Source organism: Populus alba, chromosome 14, assembly GCF_005239225.2.
Source record: "Populus alba chromosome 14, ASM523922v2, whole genome shotgun sequence".
NCBI lineage: Eukaryota > Viridiplantae > Streptophyta > Magnoliopsida > Malpighiales > Salicaceae > Populus > Populus alba.
The window spans coordinates 18,237,204-18,242,590 of record NC_133297.1 but is presented as its reverse complement, the minus strand read 5'-3'; the positions used below and the strand labels follow the sequence as shown (position 1 = coordinate 18,242,590).

The 5,387-nt window shown below is 34.3% G+C and overlaps 1 long non-coding RNA gene across 1 annotated transcript; it reads right to left on the bottom strand.

Annotated features, from left to right (window-relative positions):
• Positions 1 to 3,711: 3,711 nt before the first annotated feature.
• On the bottom strand, positions 3,712 to 4,681 carry LOC140954497 (uncharacterized). Its single transcript, XR_012167818.1, has 3 exons — positions 4,436 to 4,681; positions 4,249 to 4,368; positions 3,712 to 4,168 (listed from the first exon to the last, which is right to left on the bottom strand). It is a non-coding gene; the product is annotated as an uncharacterized lncRNA (long non-coding RNA).
• Between the last annotated feature and the right edge of the window lie 706 nt (positions 4,682 to 5,387).

Sequence of the window (5,387 nt, the reverse complement as noted above, 5' to 3'; positions counted from 1 at the left end):
GTTTGTAACAAGAGCTGTCTTTTGTTGCCAAAAACCTTCTTTCTCCATTCATGTGAAGACGTGGAAACCAAGCTCAATTGTCGTGAAATGTTTGTAACTAACTGTAATAAGCTGGGTTGCAACATATTTTTAGTTCTATAAAAAAGTAAAAATTTGAGATTTGCATTGTAATTTTCACAGTTACAGTCCAACATATGTGCTTTAGTTTAGTGATTGTTAGTACTTACTCTTAAATGTGGCATATTTTGCCAAAATTCAAATGAATGTTAGATTTTTTAGTCTTCCATTGTTGTGGAAACCTTTGGGTATATTTGTTTCTTTCTTTACATCGTTACTCCTTGCTGTCTCTTCAGTTGCTCCCCCTGAAGAGAAATTGAAATTGAGATTTTGCTATCTTCTTCTAAACAGATCAGAATTCCCTCATCTTGTGAGCCAGGGCAGTTGAGGAACCAAAAATACTCATGTAAAAGCAGCCCCCGTTGCATCATTAGGGAGACAGAAATCTGTGGGTGGCAGACCTGCTGAGCATTCTCTTTCATCCTCTCCTGCCACTACTCAGTCATCTGTTGAAGGGAAAAGAGATACAATGAGCAAGCATTCAGGTAAAGTACTACAGGCTGTTCATCTTTACCTGTCAAGAATAGTTGTGTTCATCCTTATTCCTTCATGCTATTATTCTTTTCCAGAGGCCATGGAGTTCCGAGCTTGGTGTGAGAGTGAATGTGTTAGACTTGTCAGGGCGAAACGCATCGATGTTCATTTTTCTTATTTTTCCTTGACATTTATTTGCGAGAATTTTGATTTTCATCAAAATACATTTTAAGCAACACGGTAACACGCATCTATTGCAGCTCAATAAATATGCGTTTTACAGATGTTACTCTTCCCACTCCAAAGATTACACTATCTTACAGGCATATATTTAACAAGTACTTCAGGCTTAGTAGCATGGCTTCTCTGCCAGACGGCTCAAATTCCATGTATAGAATAGAATTTAACTAGCTTTCTCCATTTGGCTCTGACCCATGGTTCAATACAAATTCAGTTCATTTTTCTGAACGTACACTTGACCTTTGTTATGTTCTATAAGTTTCATCTCATGCAATAACAATTCCTTGTGATAGATACAAGTTTCTAGAAGCAATCCAGATCAGAGGCTGAGATGCTTCTGATAGAGAATCTTGGATCATTTGATCCTGACCACGAGTTCAGAGGCAACCTTGAAGGTGCGTTTATCTCGGACAGAGGTCTAGTGTGGGAAATTTTACATTGAGGCTGGTGGCTTCATTCGTAACATATGTAATTAGGTGGGTTATGCGAATCTGGAATTCTTGTATTTTGCACTTAAATTGCTTATACTTGCTGCTTTGCTACCCACTTTTTATGCATGGAGGAGGGGTAACAGTTAATTTAGTTACGATTTCATGCTCTTAACTACCTGTGAGGATAGAAGTAAAGTGTTTTTATGTATTTTTTGTTTTTAAAATATAAAAATTCATTCTACTGTTTATTTTAATTCTTTTGAAGATGTCTTGCTGTGCATTTATAAAACAATCCTTGGTGTCTGATGGCTGCCTTGCCTTCGGGGTCATGGAAATATGCAAATGCTTATTAAGATCAGAAGGTTTAGGCATCATAAGGAGCTAAATAAATAGAAATTTCTTTCATATTCTTAAAGCATGGTTAAAATTTTCAGGTTTCTGTTAGATCAAACTAAAATTTTAATAAAAAAATATTCTGAAGATCTTGTTTCATATTGAGTTAAAATATCAAAAAATCGAGAAGTCATTAAAATAAGGTTCACAAGTTACTATACGAGATTGTCTTTATTTTTTTTATTGTATTTGGATTATTTTTTTTCTATTTAGCTTAAGGCTTTTAATTTAATTAGTAACTTACCATTTAAAAATCCTAATATTAGATAGATTCTATTAATTATATAAGTTTTAATTAGAAACCATTTCTCATTAAAGATTTAAGACTAATGTAAATAGAGGTGTCTAGTTTATTTTGTAAAGAACATTATTATTAAGACTTTTAATAAAACATAGGTTTCTCTAAATTTCTCTACATCTTGGATGTGTAACTTTTGAGCTTGAGAATCCTAACTATTAACAATATTATATGTCATATCAATTGGTATCAGAGCAAGTTGACTTTTTTGATAGACGAAGACACTAGCAATCCCCTTTGTGATTTATAAGTGGAGGCTTTCTAGGATGTTGTGCGAGCTCAAGAGCAAAAACTAGATTATTTGGAGCAAACCATAACATATTTAGCTCGGCTAATGGGTATCGCAAATAGAAATCATGAAGAGGAGAATAACTTGCTAAAAAGTAGGACTTATATAAATTTTCTTGTGGTGCTAGAGAATGATGATTTGAATTTCCAGACTATAAAACTCGTTTTGGTATGTCATTAATTTCATCTTGGCAAGATTTGAGACAATTATTAATTTTGAGGTTTATAAAAGATGATTATGAAAAGATTTTATATTTGATAGATAATTTAATAGATTTTATTATTTGCTTTATGTTCATTATTCTCAAAAGACGAGAAAAAACATGGAGGAGTTTGGTGAAAACAAAATTTCAAAGTTATCTAGTCATGTTAAAGAAAACATGATTAAAGAGGTTGCTAACAAACAATTTCAGTCCTTTAATCTTAAGCCAGTGGCAAGTGATGATTTTTTAGTCATGGATAAAAATCTTACAAACAAAGACATGGTAATTTATGACAATTCTCTTGAGAATATTTTCAAAGATTACCTTGAAGTTCTTTATATTTAAAGGTTGAAGTATTAGAAGTCATAGATGATGATGAGGTCAAGCTCGATAAAAAAGAATGTGTGAAGGAATTACAAGTGGACTTCATAGGAATAAAAAGTATAGCATTAAACATGGAGTTTTCTTTAGCATGTGCACATCATAAATTAAAATTTGAAGTTCACTCACCATAAGATTTTACAATTTTACCGATAAAAATATTCCGTCGGTGTGTGATTGAGAGTTTGTCGGTAAATTATTTACCGACTATATTACCGACAGAAAAAGTTTGTTAGCTAACCTTTAGTCGGTGATTCCATATTTTGTCGCTATATCGATCGGAAAAACAAAAAAACCATTTGCTGACAATTTTACAGACGGAATTTGGGCGCCAAAAAAAAAAGTTTCCCGCTTGAAAAAAAAGTTTCCCGCTTGAAATATATCGGTGATATCGTGAGATACCGATAGAAAGTTACCGTCGAAACATTTATCGGTGACTGTTTGAATACCGACTGAATATATCCGTTTGGAAATTCATCGGTAAGTTTTGGCAGCTACTGTAAAACGACGATGGATTAAGTCTGTTAGTAAATCTGTCAGTGAGTGTATGGAATACTGACCGAATGTATCCGTCTGGAAATTCATCGGTGATGGTGGCAGCTACTGTCAAATGCCAACAGATTATGTTCGTCGGTAAATCCCTCTGTAATTGTTTTTTTTTTTTGTTTTTTTTTAAATTATTTGGAAATACATAATATAAAAATGATATAAATTAATGGTAATAAAAACCAAATATGGAAATAAAAATTTATATTAAGCATCAAAAACAAAAAATCAAATTTAAATAATATTCATTACAAAACAAATGTGTTTCAAAAAAATATTAAATGAAATGTTAAAGGTAAATATTGTTTTATTAAAGACTAATACAAAGGAGGAGGAGGAGGAGGAGGAGGACGAGGAGGCAGGTGGTCATACAGCCAAAAAGGATTAGGCACACATGTTCCACCTTATGCCATGTTGATGATCATTTTGCAAAGTTGTTCGTAGGCCGCTCTTTGTTGTTCAGAATCCGTTTTTTGTTGTGCTTTGAGTTGTGTGTACACCTCTGATAGGTGGTCGTACTTTTTGGTGAGCTGAGCCATGTGTTGCTACAAAGCCACGAACTCCTTGGATTGGGAGCTCGATATTGATTGGGAGCTCAATATTGATTGGGAGCTCCCGACGATTGAAGCACTATGGGCCGACCGCAAGTTGTCGGCCGTAGTGTTGGAGAGCTCGTAAACCTGATTTTTATCGAGTCCACCTGACGATCCAACCTCCATCCACAAATTCAGATCGAATTCTAGATGGGTTGTTAGATCGTCCCTGTATCTCTCTCTCAACCGATTATTATAGGTCTCCTAAAAAAAAAAAAAATCATCATATTCAATTCAATAAACATAATAATAACTTACAAAATAAAATGGTTGAACAAACATACCACGAAATGTTGATCACAGCTGTCAACAAATTGTTGTGCCCCCTTTTGGCGGTCTTGACTCTGCACATGTGTCTCCACAAACAGCTTCATTGGGCTCGACTCACGTCCAAGAGACGTAGCCTATAATGAAAAAAATTTATTAACAACAAATTAATTGAACGATATATTTCATTTAAATTAATCTTACCATCCGTTTCGCATGTGCAGCAAACGAAACAAAGCCGCCGGTGTGCGTTGTCACCGAGCCATGAATTGGTCGATTCCGATTGCCAGAACCGGACTGTGAGCATAGTGTGAACCAATCAGATGTCACGTGTTGAAGATAGTGCGGCCATATATCTTCCAGGATGTATATTAGTTTGAAATCCCTCCAAACTGCAACATCGTTCCAGCCTTGGAAACCCTTATCCCTCGCTGTTTTTTTTTCCTTTTTTGGGCTTCGTACCAAAAATCACACAACATACTTCATGTAAGAAAAAATTACATTTTGAAACATAAATTTTTTTCTAAAAAAAAAGTTTTATTGTTTTCGATGTTACCTAGTTGCCCGCGTGATTTTCCCATACCCTCCTCACAACAATGTTATGTTCATTGTCCTAGCAGAATCGATTCTGTGTATAAAAATTTAATTTTTAAAAAAATAATAATTTATTTACAATTATATTAATAATTTATTAGAAATAAACTGAAAATTATATATTAATACTAACCTCAAATCTGAAAAACCATGCATTGATTTGAGGCATCCATTCAAGATGCCTGGATATTTGACTCCATTAAAATAATGGAATCTCCATCGACGATTTAAACGCTGATGATATTACTTGGGCGGCCTCAATGTTTGTGAACCTGAAAATAAATGAAATTAATGAAATAGTGATTACTTGATAAATTATGTTTTAAATTTTTTAAAAAAAAAAAACTAAAACCTTAACAAACTTACATTGAAAGGTCGTCCTTCCACTGTGCCTCGTACTTGCGGGTAAATTGATTTCATTACAAAAACACGCCGCATCTATGCTGTGAACCAGTGCTAGAAGAGGTAGCAATGGTTGACGGTGCAGGTGGTGTATGTGCCTCTTCGTGAAAGTCACCTAAGGAAATATCGTCCTCGCTACTAGACGAACTTGCTGCAACCG